The 20616-nt window shown below is 36.3% G+C and overlaps 1 protein-coding gene across 1 annotated transcript in view; it reads left to right on the plus strand.

Moving 5' to 3' along the window:
* LOC127137333 (uncharacterized) overlaps positions 1-20616 on the plus strand; it is a 54932-nt gene that overhangs the window by 29472 nt on the left and 4844 nt on the right. The gene's annotated exons all lie outside the window — the stretch shown is intronic.

Below are 20616 nucleotides of genomic sequence, written 5' to 3' on the forward strand. Positions count from 1 at the left end.
GATTTCTCTCTCTATGAGGATCAAGATTGATACAGATTATAATGAGGAGGATCTTTTTGAACGCTTTTTTCATTCGCTATGTGCTGACTCGAGGAGAAATTTCAACTTTGGAATCTCGGTTAATTGAATCTCCCGGGAAATGCGTTTGGATAACATACTTTTTTGATTGGGGTTCATTAATATCCGAACTCATTAGTTTACCGCCCTGTTGCTTTTACGGAACTTCCCTCTTGTATCATCAAACCATCACCCATTAATACAACGCCAACATTTTTTGAAGGCAAATAAGGTTCCGTTCCATGGAAGGAAAAAGAAATGGAAATAAAAACCAATGGTACAGGGGTGATGTACATCACCCCAACTTTCCAATGATGTATGGATCGTGTATTTTGGTTAAGCTTTTGAAACCTGCAATTTTGGCCGGAATCTTCATGCTCACCGGAGAAGACGGTGGCTCCGGTCACCGTCCCTTTGCCAGATGCATCGTGAGCCCTTGGATCTGATCTCCAGATTTAATCTCCACTGTCCAATGTTATGACTTTGTTTTAATGTTTGTGTGACGCATTGACTTGGACGTACCATGGAAGCGCGCATCTGAAGCGTTTGATCAGCCACGTCAATTAATGAGGCTTGATCAGACGCTCCTGGTTTTTTTGATTTTCTAATTTCTGTTTGAATTTCTTTTATTTCCTTTATTTTCAAAAATTCATAACTTCTTCATTTTAATTCCAAAAAATATGGGACCAATTGCATTCTTCTCCAAATAAATTCTAGTTTCTAATTTTGATTTTTAATATTTTTTATTTTGTCATTTGATATTTTTTGTGAATTTTCCCTTTTCTGATTATTTTTAATTCATTTTAAATAGTTTTTGATATTCAAAAAATACAAAAATATTTTCCTAACCTGTTTGAGTGATGATGGATCTATGAAAAATATTCTCATCAATTTTTTAATTGATTTGAGATTTATTTAAGATTTTAGTTCAATTAGGTTATTTTTATTCATTTTTAATTGATTAAAAATAGTTTCTGACTTTTAAAAATGCTGAAATTTTTTGTCAAACTTTGTTTGACCTTGTTGAACTTGGGATAAATCACTTGGACCTTTCAAGGTTTATTTGAAGTGATTTTAAAGTTTGACCTTTCTTTTATTTTTAATTCAAGTTTATTTTGATATTAAAAATGCCAAAAATATTTTGCTTATTGTTTGACCTCCAATCTCCATCCCATTTCTGTTTTCTCATTGTTTGACTTTGACTTTCAATGTCATTTGGTCAACACACATGGATTGGTACATTCTATTTCACCTTATGCACTTTATTCTTTCCATTTCCTTTTCCATTATTCATCTCTTTCTTCTTCTTCTTCTTTTTCTTTTTTTGATCAATGAGTTAAAGGTTGATAAGTTAGCATTGATTAGGGAGACTTAATCTTCCTTGATTCAAATCTAATTCATCTTGATCAATTGATCAAGTGAATGGCTTTGCATTAAGGATAGGTTGTTTCCTAAACATGCAAAAGGCTTAAACCAATACAAGATCAATTCTCTTCTTCTTTTTGGCATGGCAAGTTGTTGGAACTTGGTTCACTAATCAAGACTTCTAACTTGTATTGTTGCCTACATTATTATTGACCGGCCTCAGATAGTTGTGACTTCTACATAAGTCCAATTACGATTGCTTAACATAGCGCTAAATTTGCCTTATGGCACACTAACTACTAACACTAACTATTAACCATTAACATTTACTTTTTGCACTTTACATTTATGCAATTTACTATTCTTGCACATATTATCCATTTGTTTTTTCCTTTGCTCACTTGAGCACATGTTTATGTTAATGCAGTTTTCCTTTTGCTCACTTGAGCATATAATTGTGTATATACTATTGTGTTTGTGTTTTGTTTGATTGTTGTGGACCAAATGCAAAAAATGGACAAAAGGACTTAGACTTTAGGACCTTCCCTATGCAAAATGGAGTCAAAGAGCAACTAGGCCTCATGCCTTTAGAGTGCTATAAATGTCAAAGAGCAACTAGGCCTCATGCCTTTAGAATGCTTAAAGCTTGAAGATGAACCTTGAAAGGACCATATTCTAAACTCCCTCTTGTCCATTCTTTGATTTGTAAATAGAACCTTTTGATGTGTGTGTTTCTTTGTGCTAGGGATTCCAACTTGATCCAAATTGGGGAACCATTGCCATGTGCTTCTAAGAGAGAGAGATTCAAGATACATTGAGGAACCTTCCAAGAGTTCATTTGATTGTTGATTGCTTGAGTTTATGCTTATGTGATTGCTTATTCCAAAGGATGGGAGCTACTTGGATCATCCATATGATCTCAAGAGAGGAACTCCTTTTGTGGTTTTGTTTCTTATTCCTTACCTCTTGTATGTTTAGGACTCTAGCCATTCTTCTTCTTCCCTCCACTCTAACCCAAGCCAAAACATTTTGTGCAAACATTTAACAATTGTTTTCAAACCTTAGAAACCTAAGCCTTATGCTTTTGATTTTCAAACTTTCTTTTCATAACACTTATTATGAATTGAACTTCTAAGTTAACTTTGACCAAACTTTGTACATACTTTTCATTGGTAAATATAACCCATTCAAATGTCTTTTTGTGGTTTCAATGGCCACCCTCTTAATCAAAAAAATTTCATAACCTTTAGCTATTAGGTTTAAGTTATCCTTGTGGTAGATGTAATACTCACCTATATCCTTAGTGTAAGACCCCAATTTTGTCCCTAAGATCCCTCGTGGCATCATATCATAGCATTGCATTGCCTCAAGGATCATTGGACACCTTGCTTCCTTCCCTATGGGTGGGATCCCTTTGAGAGTGGTTCTTGATCACCAAGCATTGTTTGCATTTGTATATCATTGCTTTTCTTTTAATCACTAACCAAAAAATAGAAAAATATGTCATCTAACCTTTGTCTTGCAGCTGAAGCAATTGCAGGTCAAGCACATCAAAGGCATTCATTGAGCAATAGATGGTGGTTATTCTTGAGATTTGGACCCCATGATCATTGACAAGAGTTCATATGAATTATGATGTCATTTTGAAGCAAAATCCCAAGTGGTTGAGGCCTCAAATTCATCAGAACATTTTCAGGTCATCTGAAGACCCAGAAAGTCAACTGCAAAGTCAACTGTGGATTTGGAGGTGGGAAGTGATTAGAAATACTTCATTCATGTTCAAACAAGTGTCATTTGACATTTCAAACACTCACATTGAAGAAATTGAGGTCAAGTCAAAAGTTTCTAAAAAAGGAAAGTGACCTATAATTTCAAGTTTCCAAAAATGGAAGGGTTTTGGACCAACTTCAACTCAATTTTACATCATCAAAAAAGCTTCAAATGAAATTTTGTTGAACATGAAAGTTGAAGATCTTTCTCTCCCATTTCCAAAGTGTCCAAGATCATGAGCATCTGATGAATGGTTGAGGAGATATGATCCAATCATTGCCAAGTGTGCATGGAACTTCAAATGGCCATATCTTTTGATCCATAACTCCAAATTTAGTGGTTCTTTTTGCATTTTGCTTCTCATGACATGAGCTTTTCAAAACATTCACCACATTGCATGAATTGTTATCACATGATCATTTGCTATTCCATGCCTTTTTTGGAGGGAAATTGCAAAATTCAAAAATGGTGCATCATGGGAACTTTCTACCATTGCCATTGGGTTTAAAAAATGATTTTAAGTGTAATTGATGAAGCAAATGGTACTGTTCACGTGGGATTAGTCCATGCACCATGCATTTTTGAAATTTTGCAAAACACCTTATTTTAATTAACCAAGTTAAGTGTGGATTAGCAAGGTGATTAAGAAAGCATATAAATACTCTAATCTAACAGAATTTGGAGGGGGTTAATCATTTTTCACCATTTCAAGATCAAAATTCTCTCTCCCTCCAAAATTTTCTCTCATTCATAATTCAAATTTTTTTTCCAAATAACATTGCAATTTTAGTTCATATTCTTGTTCTTTGGTGTGAATTGAGTGCAGATCAAGTGTTAGATTGTTGAATTCGAGCAAGAGTTGTGCATAGCAAGCTCAAGAACATTGCCATGGAAATTCAGTTTTGTGCTAGATCCAGCACCTGTCAAGCTTCCTTTTCTTCATCAAACATCATCACAAGCATTATAGAGTGGATTTGGATCATTCAAAGCTTCAGATCATGCGAATTCAAGAATCTGCTCTTCAAGAGGTCAAGTCTCTAATCTCTTAATTCTCAAATCCATGCATATATTCTTGTAGATCTCATGTTGCTGATGATTCTGATGGAAATTTCGTGTGACTTGATGCATTATTGAGAGAGATATGCTTAATTGAAGTTTTGAATGCTAATTTGTTTTTGCTTCGATTTGCATGATTGATGATGAATTAACATGAAATAATGATTGATCTATAATCTCCATCGTATGAGGATTCAAATGATGTATGATTTTATGATTTCTGGAAAATTCTGGAAAACTGGTATGAAGTTCTTCACTGTTCATCTTCATCTTCATGAAGAAGATGAAGTTTTCCAGGTTAGCGTCGACCTAGCGACGGTCTTGCGTCGACTCTGGTTTTTGGCTAGGGTTTTTGCGAAACGATGTCGTTTTGTACTTAGCGCACGCTCATATTTAAATATCAACATAGTTCGATTCTGGCCGAAAGCATTTTTCAAATTCATTCAGCATTATTACCTTTCCCTCCAAATTACATGCTACATGATTCATTTTGATTTTCATTTTTTATGTCAACTTTAAAAATTCATATAAAATTGAAAAATGCTCCAAAAAATGCATGGTTTTTTGCTTATTGATCCTTAGGATGTCTAGAATTTAATGATGTTAAATTTTGAAGTTGTGCATGGATGGATTTTGAATGGTGTTAGAATCTTTGATCATATGTGCTTGTGTGACCTTGCCTTGCTCTTTCTATTGTGAAATGCTTGATTTTAATCCAATGGACATGAAATTTTACATGATGATTCTTGACACATTGATGGATGTTTTAGGCTTGGTTTGGTATTTTTCTCATTTACCATTTCTGTTTTATGCACATGTTTGCATGGTGTGACAATTTGTGTCACATCTTTGATTGTTCAACTTGTGCAATTTAATTTCCATACCAATTTATCTTTGATGCTTCTGATTTTTTGTATGATGATCATGTTGGATGTGTTGAATGCTCATGATTTTTTCCAGAATTATTTGAATCATTTCTGTTTTGATTTGGAGTTTTCATTCATGATGATCAAATATGAGCTTTGAAATTGTCTTTGACTTCTTTTGATCATGAAATGCTTTTGCTTGATGATTTTGATGTGTTCCTTTTTAGGACATGTTAATATATGTTTGAAGTTGCATTGTGTTGAATTTCAGCTCCTGTTTTGGATTTTTTCTTCACCTTTGACCCTAGGCTTTGACCTAGTGGTTTATACTTACATGTGAGCTTTGAATTTCAGGTTCAAGCATCCAAATTCCATGGTTAATGTTGCTTCATCATTTGAATGTTGATATTTGCTTTTGATTGCTAACATTTGCTATTTTGTAGGTTGATGATAAGTCACTTGAGTTTGCCTTATGGCTTATGTGTTGTACATTGGGATTGTCTGTTTGTTATTGACTATTGTCTGTTTGTCTGAGTATTGTACTGATTTGTTTAGTTGTTTCCACAGGTACTTAAGTTGCTTTAAGTTCATTTGAACTTTGCTTTGCTTTTGCTTGTGGTTGGCATACCACTTAGGTATAATCCCTATTCTTCATGTAGTCTGGAAGACCTGCTGTTATTGGCAGGCACCTGTCTGAAGCCCTCCTTAAGAGGCCATATCTTTGGTTGTTTATCTTTGTGCCAAGCAGGTTAAGTCCTCTTAAGAGGCAATTGGCAGATAAAAGGGATGTGTAATCCATCCCCTGCTATTCAGTTGTGTCATTCACTTTGCTCACACCATGCGTTGATGCATTTTGAGTAAAAACCCAAAATCATGTCCATAGAGTCAGTCATTTGTGGAGAAGAGTTCCTACATTCTGAACTCCCACACTTTCTATTGATTAGAGCTCTCCCAGGCCAGGGATAAGAGCTATGAGGCATAACCCTCATCTCCATTTCATCTGCTTCACCCTAACTCTCAATGTTAGGGTTAAGAGCTCAAAACACCCCATTCCAGTTGGCTTGTTTCTAAAGCCTAACCTTGCTTGAGCCCATTGATTGTGTATAGTGTGTGCTAATTGGTTGATTGTTTGCTTGTTTGCCCATATGTGCATAATTGTTTGTGTGTGCCTTTGTGCATTGTTTTCATCTTTGAGCATTAATTGTATATCATTTCATGATCATTGTTCATTGCTTTGTGACATTTTGCTTTGTCCATTGAGGAGTCAATTGTAAGTCCATTTACTGGCAGTTGTTTCCTGTGATATGGTAGGAGTTGGGACTAAGACCATTGATTGGCATCCCATTTCCTTGGAGTCGAGTGTAAGACCATTTATTGGCAACTTGTTTCCTCTTGCTTATTGCATGTGTTTTCTTTGTATTCTTTGCTTTTGTGAGACTAGTGTAAGTCCATAGATTGGCATCTGGTATCCATGTTTTCTTTGCTTTTGTGAGACTAGTGTAAGTCCATAGATTGGCATCTGGTATCCATGTTTTCTTTGTTTTGTGAGATTGGTATAAGTCCATTGATTGGCATCCGGTATCCATCTTTGTTTTGTGAGACTAGTATAAGTCCATTGATTGGCATCTGGTATCCATATTTGCTTTGTGAGATTGGTATAAGTCCATTGATTGGCATCCGGTATCCATCTTTGTTTTGTGAGTCTAGTGTAAGTCCATTGATTGGCATCTGGTTTCTATTTATGTTGGCTTTGCCCTGATGCATTGTTTATCTGTTACTTGCTTGTTGCCTATTCCAAAGGAATCACTTGAATCATCTACATATGATTTCAAGAGGTGAACATCTAAGAAGTTTTGTCTCCTCATCCCCACCTTTTGTTTTCTTTAAACCTCCATTTGCATGTTAACCCAAACCAAAAACTTTGTGCAAACATTCTCACTTGTTTTCAAATTAGAAACCTAGGCCTTAAGCCTTTGATTTTCAAACTTCATTTTCACAATACTTCTTCTGAATTGAATCTAACGTCAACTTTGACTTTTTTGTGTGAATAATTCTAATTGATTAATTTCACTCATTCAATTGTTTTGTGGATTTGTCCATTCTTGATAAGTTTTCATACATTAGCCATAGATCTCAATTATCTTAGTGGTTGATGTGAATCTAACCTTTTGTCCTTAGTGATTGAATTGTAAGACTTCCTTGCTTATTATAGGGCATGGTCCCTCACTAGCAAGTTGAAGCTGTTCTCACATGGTGGACTTGTGGTTGTATAGGTTGAGTTTTCTCCCGTGGATAATGAAAGACCTTAGGGCTTTTGTTTAAAATCAACCCACTCATATTTTTGGAAATCTTTTAGCCGAACTACGAGGTTTTGATCCTATAAAGGTACGTAGGCAATGGATCTTTCCATCCAAACACAAAAATAATAAAAATTGTATATTCTTTTCTCATCTCTACAATCAATGTTTGCACAAAAATATTTCATAAACAAATAATTTTACAACAAGTTATGAAAAGAGGTTCCCTAGGAGTACCTATGATGCATTGGGTGCCTAACACCTTCCCTTTGCATAATTACCCCCTTACCCAGATCTCTGACCTTTCATTAGTTTTCTATGTGTAAAACTTCTTAGGCTTTTGTTCGCTTTTTAGCCATTCCTTTGGATAAATAAAAGTGCGGTGGCGACTCTATCTTTGTATGCTTTGCTTTTGGTTTAATCAATAAATCATAAAGTGACGAATACACCGCTACACTTAGTGATGGACAATGAGTCTTCCATGCTTATTATAGGGTTAACCCCTCACTAGCATGTTAAAGCTATCCTCACATGGTGGATTTGTGGTTTTAGGTTGAGTTTTCTCCCTTGGATAATAAAAGACCTTAAGGCTTTTGGACCAATCAATTCACCAACTCATTTTGAAATTTTTACCCCGAACTACGAGGTTTTGATCCTAATCTTTTTAAGATGGTACGTAGGCAATGGGTTTATCCATCCAAACACAAAATGTAAATAAACTTGTATATTCTCTTCTCATCTCTTCAATCATGTTTGCACAACAAATTTTCACAAAATACAAACCTTACAACAAGTATGAAAAGGGCTCCCTAGGAGTACCTAGGATGTTTTGGGTGCCTAACACCTTCCCATTGCATAACCAACCCCCTTACCCAGATCTCTGACTCTCTTTTACTAATTTTTGATTCGATAAAACTTTTAGGTTTTTGTTCGCTTTCTAACCATTCCTTTGGATAAATAGAAGTGTGGTGGCGACTCGACTTGTATGATTTACCTTTGATTTAGCCAATATTTCTAATGGTAACGAATACCCCGCTACACCCAATACATGCATTTTGGCGTCAGCTCGAGTCTTTCCATCGATTTACTTCCATGGAATCCCTTCGTGTCTCCCAGCAAGTATCTAGCCGTGACCTGCTCATGCATTTTTACCCTATTTTTCCCCCAGAGTCTCTGTCTCCCTAGTGAGTGTGTTACTCCTATGGATTTTTCAGTTTCTTCTGAATTCTTTTCCTTTGTGGCAATTATTCACCATGAAGATTTTATTTTTGCATGCATACATTTGCATCATGAGGTATCTTAGGGACCAAAATTAGTCTCTTTGTTATTATTTAAGCCCATTCTACCTCGTCGAGATGAAGATTTTAACCTTCACATCTCCGGCTATAATGACCTTAAATAGGGGGCATCTGTAAGACCCTAATTTTGACCCTAAGATCTCTCATGGCATCATATCATTTGCTCATTGTATTGCCTCAAGGATCATAGCATGTTTGGCTCCTTAACCCTTGGGTGGGACTTGTGTGAGTGGTTTGAGACCACCAAGCATGCTTGTATTGTATATTATTGCTTTTCATATTTGTTTACTAACCAAAATCACAAAAATATGTCATTAACTCTTTTTATTTTGAAGCTCAAGTGATCATGTGTTCCCTTGCTCCTAGGAGGCTCCTAAGTTCAATGAAGTGGCTAGATGAAGATGAGAAAAAGCATGACAATGGTACAAAAAGTTCCTAATCATCATATATGTCTCCCAAGTATCTCAATTTTACAATTTGATCAAGATAACCCAAATTGCTTGAGGATTGTTTCCCAAGGAAACCCTAATTCAACTGTGCATTGACTGTGCCTTGCTCATGAAGCAACCTCAACCTATGATCAAATTTAATCAAAGGAAGTTCTTTAATTAATTATTTTATTCATATATGAGCCTATGTGAGGCCCCTCAATCATTCATTCATCAATATTTGAAGTTTGACCTTGAGAAGTTGACCAGTCAAGTCATCTGACTAAATTGAGGATCACTGAGATACAACTTGTGATGTGTTTGTCAAATAAAGATGACCCCAAGAGAAACAATGTTCTTAAGAACTATATGAACAACTTTCATGTTCATCAAAAATCAGTTTGAAACTTGTAAGGTCGTCATTCATTTCAAAACATTATAGGTCATTTTAACTGAAACCCTAATTTTGGGTCAACTTCCCAAGGACCTAACTTCCTTATTTTTCATAATTTTGAGGTGAGACCAATTTAATTAGAAATATTAAGATGTCTAAATCAAATGTTATGTTGGATAAAATTTCATAATCCTAAAATAAATACATGTGATAATACAAAACATTATAGGTCACTTTGGACCAAAGCCATTGAATTTGAAAAATGTCCAACTTCAAGTGCCCATAACTTTCTCATGACAAATCCAAATGATGTAACATTTAAGTCTAAATTGATCATCCTGAAAATATCTACAACTTTTATGTTTGAGGTTTTTCCATTTGAGGCTTTCATCATTGAAAAAGAAGGGATTGAAGAGGCTTGGTTTTGGTAAACTTTTTCAAAAGGGAACCTAGACATGTTTTATACCTTAATCTTCACAGCCAGTTTTCATAAATTTCCAATTTCCAAATGAATTTTTGTCCAACATAACTTTTGTTTCTTATTTCAAGAGATTTCCAACCATTACTCACATTAATTTTTTTTACTTTCCATGAGTGAGTTTCGAAGAGCTTAATGTTTATGTTCATTTTTGCGATTCACATTATAACTTCATGTGCAAGCAAATGTCAAGCCAATTGCACGTCCAATTCACTTCCATATGAGTTAAACATGGACTTCCATTCATTCTTGGGCCTCACATGCGCCTGTACAGGCCCATGCATGGAGGATCCAAATTTCATGCACACGAGCCAAGCATTGCCTTGCATCCATTCCAGCTATAAATAGAAGTGCAATCTCATTCAAATGGTAACCACAAGGAGATCTGAAGTGCTGCTGAATTGAAAACCAAACCCTCACTAAAGGAATTTTTTTAGTTTTCATTTCCAATTTCAAGCTTGAATTTTAACATCATTAGTTGATCTTCACAACTCAACTCCTTAACCTTGCATCACCATCACACTTCCAGAGCAAGATTGGATCAAGAGCTTGGACAATTCGTGTTGTTTGAAGCTCCATTTCAGAGGTATAACACCAAACTTTCTTGATATGGATCTTGCAATATGATGTGAATTTCTTTGGCTTGTGTTGTTTTCTGAAGTCCTCATGCATGAGGCAGGCTAGTGGTGGTCTCAATTTTGCAAATCGTGCCATTTCAGTTCATGCGCCATGATCTTCAAGCTCATATTTCTCTCAAAATAGGAACTTTGAGGAGGATCCACGGTTACAGGGGTGATGTACATCACCTCAGCTTCATTTTGATACCTTCATTTTTCATTTTCATTAAACTTCATTTCCTTGCGCGTGGTGGCCGAATCTGGTTAGATCGCCGGAGAAGATGGTGGTTTCCACCACCATCCCCACGTGGGAGCTTCATGGCCCTTGGATCTCACTGAAACGTTATAATACTGGCCTTTCATTGTTTTGACTTCTTTTAAATCCAGATGTAGCGCGCTTGACTTTGGTCTTTCGTGTGACCGTGCCTCTGAATCACATGATCATTGCCACGTCAATTAATGAGATGATCAGAGGGCGCTGATTTTTCCTGATTTTCTTATTTTAGTTTTAATTTCATTTAATTCCTTTTACTTACAAAAATTCATAAATATTTTATTTGAAGTCACAAAAATATGAGACCAATGCCAAAAAAATTCTTGAAAAATCTAGTTTCATATTTTGATTTTTAATTATTTTTGTGACTTCATTTAATATTTTTTGTGAATTATTTGGTTTTTAATAGTTTTAATTCATTTTAAAATACTTTTTGATGTTTGAAAAATCCAAAAATATTTTCTTAACACATATGGATCATGATAAGTCAATGAAAAATAGTCTCATCAATTTCTTAAATGATTTGAGATTTATTTGAGTTTTTATTCATATTGTGTCATTTTTATTGTTTTTAATTGTTTTTAAATAGTTTCTGATTTCAAAAATTATTGAGAAAAATTGTCAAAGCTTGTTTGACCATGTTAGACCTATGAGAATTTAATTGGATTTGTTGAAGTTGATTTGAATTAAATTTGAGGTTTGACCATATTTTGTCCATTTTATTTTTGCATTTTTTTAAATTCAAAAATACCAAAAAAATATGTTTGACTTGTTGACTTGTGATCTTCATTTTTCTTCTGTTTAACATTGGTTGATGATGATTTGATTCACTTTTGACCAATTGTGTTTGACACTTCATTTCTCTTTCCATCTATTTCATCTTCATCCCATTTTCTTTTTCTATTTTCGCCAATGAGTTAATGTCTTAGGGTTGGTCTTGACAAATGAGAGGTTTAACCTTCTTTGATCCAAATCAAACTCAACTTGATCCAAGATCAAGTAAGTTGCTTTGTGTCCAAGATAGGTTGCTTCTTGGTCAAGCAAAAAACCTAAAGTCCATACAAGGTCTTTCCTCTTTTCTTTTGGCATGGCAAGTTTTTGGAGCTTGGCTTACTAGTCATGATCTCTTACTTGTTTTTATTTGCCTATAGTTTTATTGGCCGGCCTCAGATAGGTGTGACTACTACATTAGTCCACTTACGATTGCTTAACATAGCACTAAATTGTCTTATGACAAACTAACATAACTTCACTAATTACTAACTTTAATTTGAGCATTTAATTTCTTGCCCTTTACTCTAATGCAATTTACTTCTTGCTCATTTATTCATATTGCTTTTTATTTTGCTCACTTGAGCATATATTTTATGTTTATGTCATTTTCCTTTTGCTCATTTGAGCTCATTATTGTATATAAATATATTGTTGTTTTGTGTTGGTTTTGCTTTTGTTTTGTGTAAACCCAATGCAAAAAGGAGGAAGGACTTAGAATTAGGACTTACCTATGCTTAAAGGAGTTCAAGAGAAACTAGGCCTCATGTCTTTAGAATGCTAAATTGGTGGAAGAGCAACTAGGCCTTATGCCTTTAGAATGCTAAATGTCAAAGTTGACTTTAAAAGGACTTCCTTTCCAAAACTCATTCTTTGTCCATTCCTCTTATTGTGTTGTGAACTTTTTGATGTTTGCTCTTGTGTGATAGGGATTCCATCTTGAGATAGTAAGAAGGACCATTGTCATGAATAGTCAAGTTAAGAGAGACAAGCCAATTGGAGATCCTAGAAGCTTGAATATATTTGATTGATTGCTTGTGTGTTACTAAGTCCAAAGGAAAGGAGCATCTTTTATCATCTTTATGATTTCGAGAAAAGGAACTCCAAGGGTTTTATCTTCTCTCTTATCTTTGTATGCTTTAGGACTAGCCCTTCTCTTCTTCCCCTCACTCTAACCCAAGCCAAAAACCTTTTCTAACTTTGACATTGTTTTCAAACTAGAAACCTAGGCATTATGCCTTTGACTTTTCAAAATCTTTTCATCAATACTCATTGTGAATAAATCTTAATCCAACTTTGACTTCATTTTGTAAATAAATCTAACTTGTAAATACAACTCAATTCAAGTTGTTTTTGTGGTTCCAATGGCCATCTTTGTTTAACTTTTCATAAACATTAGCCATAGGTTAGAGTTATCATAGTGGTTGATGTAAACCTTACCTTATCCTTAGTGGTTGGATTATAAGTCTTCCATACTTATTATAGGGTTAACCCCTCACTAGTATGTTGAAGCCTTCCTCACATGGTGGATTGTTGGTTTAGGTTGAGTTTTCTCCCTTTGATAACAAAATACCTTAAGGCTTTTGATCAAATCAATTCACCAATCTTTGAGATTTTTTACCCCGAACTACGAGGTTTTGATCCTACCTTTGTGATGGTACGTAGGCAATGGGTTCATCCATTCAAACAAAAATTTTGTAAATATAATCTATTCTTTTCTCATCCCCCAATCTTTTGCACATATTTTCACAAATACCAACCTACAACACACATTTGCAAAAAGAGGTTCCCTTAGAGTACTGAGGATGTTTTGGGTGCGTAAAACCTTCCCATTTCATAACCAACCCCCTTACCTAGATCTCTGACATTTTTATTAGTTTTTTATTTGATAAAACTTCTTACTTGGATTTTGTTCGCTTTTTAGCCTTTCCTTTGGACAAATAAAAGTGCGGTGGCGACTCGAATTGTATGTTTACTTTTGGTTTAGTCAATAAACCTAAAGGTAACGAAAACCCCGTTACAGCTGTTAAGATGGATTCTCCTACTACAAGAGTTTGATTTAGAAATCAATGATAAGAAAGGAACTAAGAACATTGTAGCAGATCACCTCTCTAGACTCGATAATGTAAAAGTTGACCAAGTGCCCATCAATGATGACTTCCCATATGACCGACTCATCGGCCAGTTAGAAAATAACATATCTGAATGCTCTCAAAATGATGATCCTTGCAAAAAAGGAAACTCCGGAATTAAAAATGAAGAAATCTTGAAAGCCGCATTTGCTCAATCCAAAATCCCTTGGTATCCTCACTTTGTCAACTATCTAGCAGCCAAAGTACTTCCACCTGAATTAACTTACCAACAAAAGAAAAAGTTTTTCCATGATCTAAAACAATACTATTGGGATGAGCCCCTCATATTCAAGAGAGGCGCAAATGGTATTTTCCGTCGATGTGTCCCTGAAGAAGAGATAGATAATATTATAACTCATTGCCATGTTGCACCATATGAAGGGAAATCAAGCACTTCGAAGACATGTGCAAAGATCCTACAATATGGCCTCTATTGGCCTAGCCTATGGAAGGATATCCACACCGTAATTATCAAATATGACTGGTGCCAACACACTGGAAACATTTCTAGACGTGACGAGATGCCACTGAAAAACATCTTAGAAGTGGAAATCTTTGACGTGCAGGGTATTGATTTTATGGGCCCTTTCTCCTCCTCATTCGGAAACAAATTTATACTCGTTACGGTTGACTATGTACCGAAATGGATCGAGGTTGTAGCTTCTCCTATAAATGACACATGAGTCGTGATTAAACTTTTCAAGAACATTATCTTCCCTAGATTCGGTATGCCTAGACTCGTCATTAGTGACGGTGAATCTCATTTCATTTCAAAAATATTTGAAAAACTATTGCTTAAATATGGAGTCCGACACCGAATAGAAACGCCTTACCACCCACAAACAAGTGGTCAAGTTGAAATTTCCAATAGGGAAATCAAGAAAATATTAGAGAAAATTGTTGTAACATCTAGGCAAGATTGGTCTTCTAAACTTCACGAGGCTCTATGGGCCTATAGAACGATTTACAAAACTCCCATAGGAACCACACCCTTTAAGTTAGTATATGGTAAATCCTTCCATCAGCCGGTTGATCTAGAGCATAAAGCTTATTAGACTATTAAGGCCCTAAACATGGACTATGCTGCCGCGGGTGAAAAATGAATATTAGACATCCATGAATTACAAGAATTAATGTTAGATGCCTATGAGAATGCCCAAATCTATAAGGACCGAACTAAAAAGTGGCATGATAAGCGTATAATGAGGAGATAGTTTAAAGAGGGTGAATTAGTTCTTCTCTTCAACTCTCGATTAAAACTTTTTCCAAGAAAACTCTATTCTAGATGGCCTGGACCTTTTGAGGTTATCAAAGTTTTCTAAAATGGAGCCATTGAGATAATAGGTAAATCTAATGAGGCATTCATTATGAATGGGCAGAGACTTAAACACTACAATTGTGTCGATAATAGAGGTTACTATACTTGTTTCGCCTAAAAGAGTTTCCTGCTCTTTCATAAAATTAGTCATTTCGAAATTGTGTCGAGCTATCGACATTAAATAAGCGCTGCGTGGGAGGCAACCCACGACTTTTGAATCTTATTTTTCCCCTGATATAATAAGCGATATATTTTTATTAATAAGTATTAACTTGACTCATGTCTCCTTTCAGGCTACATTCTTGTCAATCTAACTTTCCTACTAACTTTAAAGATGCAAAACATCGATAATATGGAGATAACTTTCAGAAACGAGGCCCGAAGGCAGCGTTATGAGGTTCTGTTTCAGAGAGAGATGGCACTAACTAAGTACCCTGGTGGCATGACTATGTAAACCCTAGGTATTAGAGAGAGTGTCCGATTTATGCTTAACCAAACTGGTTGGGATAATTTTACTACAACGAGGAGATTTTATACCTACCACAAACTAACCCTTGAGTTTCTGATTTCCTTCTTCTATGATCCAAACCGTGGGATGGGGTTTAATAGAGGCTTAACCACCTTTAGGTTATTTGGCTATACCTAGCTTTAACCACCGTGAGATGGCTGACCTCTTAGGATTCCCTAGTGGCCCTGGCGTTTTTACTGAAGCACAAGAGGATAGGCTTATGGAAAATGAACTTGATTACTTTTGGGGTAGCATCTCTGGGACCTCACATCCTGAACCAAATTCCATGGACTCCAACAGTATCCGCAACCCAACTATCAGATATTTTCACATGATCTTTGCCTATACCCTTTTCAAAAAGTAAGAGAACATTATCTCTATGTCCAGAGTCGAGCTATTTATCATATTTTGTGTCTTTCAATCTAGGCCAGTTAATGCTGCCACTTTTATGCTTGCTAACCTAGATAGAATTGCACATGCTACCCACAGACCCATTTTGATATAAGGCCTTATTACCATGATTGTTGCGGCTATCAGTCTTAAAACCCCATTTTCCCGTTTGACCCCTCTAGGAGGTATTCGACCAATGAATATAGTATTCTATTTCAACCATAAACTTATAAGAAACTGAGGACCCAATGAGTATGTGTTGCTGATTAGAAATGAGGTGGTACACCATTTTACTTTGCCTAACCATGGGAGGACCAATGTGCACAACCGAGATAACTGGCTATATGACTTAGAAGGTCAGAGAGAATGACCCATTCCACCTGAGACCCCTCCTACCTATGAATACCATCCAATCCCCTCTCCGACACACCTTCGCATGCCTCTACTACTCATGCCATTCCTCACATTAATCATGCTACTGCACTTGACGCCCTTAGGGACTGAAGTTTCTACTCTTCGGGATGATGTCGCTATCATTCGCCTGGATTTCCACGGTTTTATGGATGTGACACATGAGCTGTTCAATCATATTTATCAGGAGATCTACTATATCTGCGTATTCTTACATCCTAATGTCGGACAAAGTGGTTGATTCTTTGTTTGAGTATTATGATCAGTCACCATTTATGCTAGACATTCCACTATTTAACCGTAAATAAGTCAGGTAAACTGTGTAAACTGGAGCATTTTTAGTTGGATATAAGCTCAATTCTATAATATTAAGTGTGTTGTTACTTATGAGTTTCTTGAGGATATTTTACACTTTTTGGTATGTTAGCAGGTAAAAAACTAGTTTGGAAGCTCAGGAAATCAAACGTCAGATGCGAAATTGAGCCCGAGCAAGAAAACGGAAGAAAAAATCATTTTTTGGAGAACCTGCTGTCCATACGCGTATGGCCTTACATGATACGCGTATGGACCTGCCCAGTACGCGTAGCATACACATATGACCAGAGGGATGGAAAATCAAGCAAAATAGCAAGCCTCTGGTGATACGCGTATGGGACTGGGCAGTACGCGTACCAGACTGGGCAATACGCGTACCAGTCTGGGCAATACGCGTATCAGAGGTTGTCTTACGTGTAGTACGCGTATGGGACAGCTCAGTACGCGTATGGAGCACAAAATCAGGAAAAGTCCAACTGAATAGCTATTAAGAGGGCAGAACACGATTTTCCGGGGGTTGGACGATTTGGAGAGAAAAGAGACGCGTTTTGAGAGTTGGAGACTCTACGATTATCAAAGGATTCATATGTTCAAGAGTTTTCCGACGATTGAAGATTGATTCCTCACGAAATTCTGTAATGACAACAATGTTAATCTTTGTTTTTATTTCGATTATGAGTAGCTAAACCCCCCATTGCTAGGGGGTGACCCTGATTCTGAATGTGACAGATTTGATGTTTATGAATGCATTGATTATTTCTTCTTTTCCATTGATTTGTTCTTATTACTGTTCTTTATGCTTTATTCGTCGGACCAACGAATGATGATTAATATGAATAGTTTAAGCTGGACAGCGATTATTCATTGATCTGGATAAGAACTTTGGATAGTAAAAATAACCTAGGACTAGGGATTTTCTATCTGACCGGTAATTCTTGATATTTGAATGCTTGAGTATGAACTTAATTATTTATGGACATAGTAATTAGGTTACATAATCAAAGGTCTTTTCACTAAGGAATTAGGAATAGATAATCTGGAGGACCGGACTTAATTGGACAGGAATATTGTCTAAACCTTCATATAGTATATCTGTTGCAAGAAGTTTCATTCACCAAACCCTAGCAATCTTCTCTCATTTGTATCTCGCTCAACCTTTTTACTTGTTTTATTTATCTGCAATTGGTAGTATAATTAATCACAACACAAAAACCAAAGGCTTTTGTCTAATTGAAACAATCTATAAACTTTGTGTCGTCAACCAGTCCTTGAGATCGACAAACGGGGAATTTCCCTTTTATTTCTACAGTGAGAAAAATAGTACACTTGCTATTTTCCCATCAAGTTTTTGGCGCCGTTGCCGGGGACTGCCAAAGATAATAGAGTTTATTAATTTATTTTCAATTAGAATTTTGTTGCTTTGCATCCAAAATTTTATTTACTACTAATTTTATTTTTATTTTTATTTTTATTATAACTAATTTCTTTCTAATCTGTGTATGCGAGGTAAGGCCTCAGCTGATTTTCATTTTGACGCAGAACCAGAGAGAACATTGCGTGCAAAGCTCAGAGAAGTTAGAAGAAAGAAACTGGCAAACTCTGACACCGAAGAACCGGTCACACCTGGCACACCAGTCTCTGTTCACTCCGAAAAATCTGAGTCAGACACAGATTCACATCCAGACACTGTAAACATGGCTGCAGACCCACCCCCAGCGGAAAGACTTTTAGGTGACTATGGCAGACAGAATAACCCAGCAATGCGGTTGACCATTGTTAACCAACCTGTTAATGTTTCTCACTTCCAGTTACACCCCTCAACTATCCGTCAGTTAGAAAGCAAACCTTTTGCAGGAAAGATCAATGAGGATGCAAACAAGCATCTGCAGAGATTTCTAACTATGACTACATCATTAAAAATTGATGGGCATTCTGAAGAGGCAAAGAGATTGGTCATGTTCCCATTCACGTTATCTGAGGACGCTGAGGAATGGTTCTATTCCCTACCCGCAGGAAGCATTACTACTTGGCAACAAATGGAAACAGCATTCTTGAACGAGTATTTTTCTGCTTCTGTGTATATCCGTAAGAGGTATGACATTGTGAATTTTAAACAGAAAGACGGAGAGACACTTGGAGATGCATACAAAAGATTCAAGAGATGTTTAGTTGCATGTCCTACACATAATCTAGATGAAACTGAACAAATGCAGAATTTTGTAAATGGGCTGAAGATGAAGACTAAGCAACTCATTGATACAGCTGCTGGTGGCTCATCTAATTTTTCAACAGCAACCGGTATCAAAAAGATCATCGAAGCTATTGCAGCGAATGAGCATTTGGAATTATATGACCGTACTGTGAATCAGCCGGAGGGAAAAATTGACTTGAAATTAGCAAATCAGGTAGTGAAAATGGAAGACCAGGTTGCTGCTGAGGTTGAAAGAAGATTGAAAGCTATGAATTTAGGTACCCAGACTGTTGCTCAAGTGCAACCGGTTCCGACCATGATTTGTGAGATTTGTAGTGGACCACACTTTACCATGCATTGTGTTGCAACCGCAGAACAGGTGCAAGTAATAAATTACCTGAGGCAGAATAATCCCTACTCAAATACTTATAATCCGGGGTGGAAAAATCATCCTAATTTCTCTTGGAAAGATCAGCAAGGTAATATTCAGAACCAAGGACCTCCACAACAACAACCACCGTACCAACAGCAACCTTATCAGCAACAAGTACCTAAGAAAGTGGATTGGGAGATTGCTATAGAAAAGATGGCAACTCAGAGTATGCAATTTCAGGAAGAAACCAGGAATAATCAGAAGAGCACCAATGCATCCATTAAAAATCTGGAGATTCAATTGGGTCAGATAGCACAACAGATAACAAATTCCCAAACACCAGGCGCATTACCTAGTGCAACAGTGACAAATCCGAGGGAGCACAATAATGTGAGTGCGGTAACAACAAGAAGCGGGAAATCTGTTGAAGATCTTAAGAAGAAGGATGAAGAAGAAGATCAATTGCTTGAAGTGGACCTGGAAATCTTAGAAAACAAGACACCACCTGAGGAAGAAAGTGTGACACTGCCGGTGGTACAAGAAAAGCTACCTGAACCAAAACCCATCATTAAGCTTCCATTCCCACAAAGAAACAAAAAGAAGAAGCAAGATGAGAAAAATTTTCAGAAATTCATGGAGTTGTTCAGGAAATTAGAAATCAATATTCCATTCTCTGAGGCACTCGAGCAGATGCCTATCTATGCGAAGTTCATGAAAGACATCATCTCCAAGAAGCGCACCACTGACACTGACCCTGTTATATTAACTGAAACTTGTAGTGCTATTTTGCAGGGTATGAAGATTCCAGTAAAGAAGCCAGATAGAGGTTCTGTGACCATCCCGTGTACCATTGGAGATAGGTCTTTTAAAAGGGCGCTGATTGATTTAGGGGCTAGTGTTAGCCTTATGCCTTTGTCTATTTACAGGAAGCTAGGAATTGGAAATGTTCAAGATACCAGAATGACACTTCAATTTGCTGACCACTCAGTGAAGAGACCTTTTGGGGTAGTTGAGGATGTTCTGGTCAAAGTTGATAAATTTGTTTTTCCTGTTGATTTTGTAATTTTGGAAATGCCAGAAGATGAAGAGATACCTCTGATTCTGGGCAGACCTTTCTTAGAAACAGGTAGATGCATGATAGACATTGAGGGAGGTACCTTGACCCTAAAGGTATATGATGAAGAGCTCAGAATTGATGTCCGAGATACTATGAAACATAAAGAGGATATGTGTACAAACCACTCTATGGAAGTAATTGATCAAATGGTAACTAGCACAATGCAAAGGAAGTTTCCTGAATTACCATT

This window comes from Lathyrus oleraceus, chromosome 4, assembly GCF_024323335.1.
Source record: "Lathyrus oleraceus cultivar Zhongwan6 chromosome 4, CAAS_Psat_ZW6_1.0, whole genome shotgun sequence".
In the NCBI taxonomy this organism is placed as follows: Eukaryota; Viridiplantae; Streptophyta; class Magnoliopsida; order Fabales; family Fabaceae; genus Lathyrus; species Lathyrus oleraceus.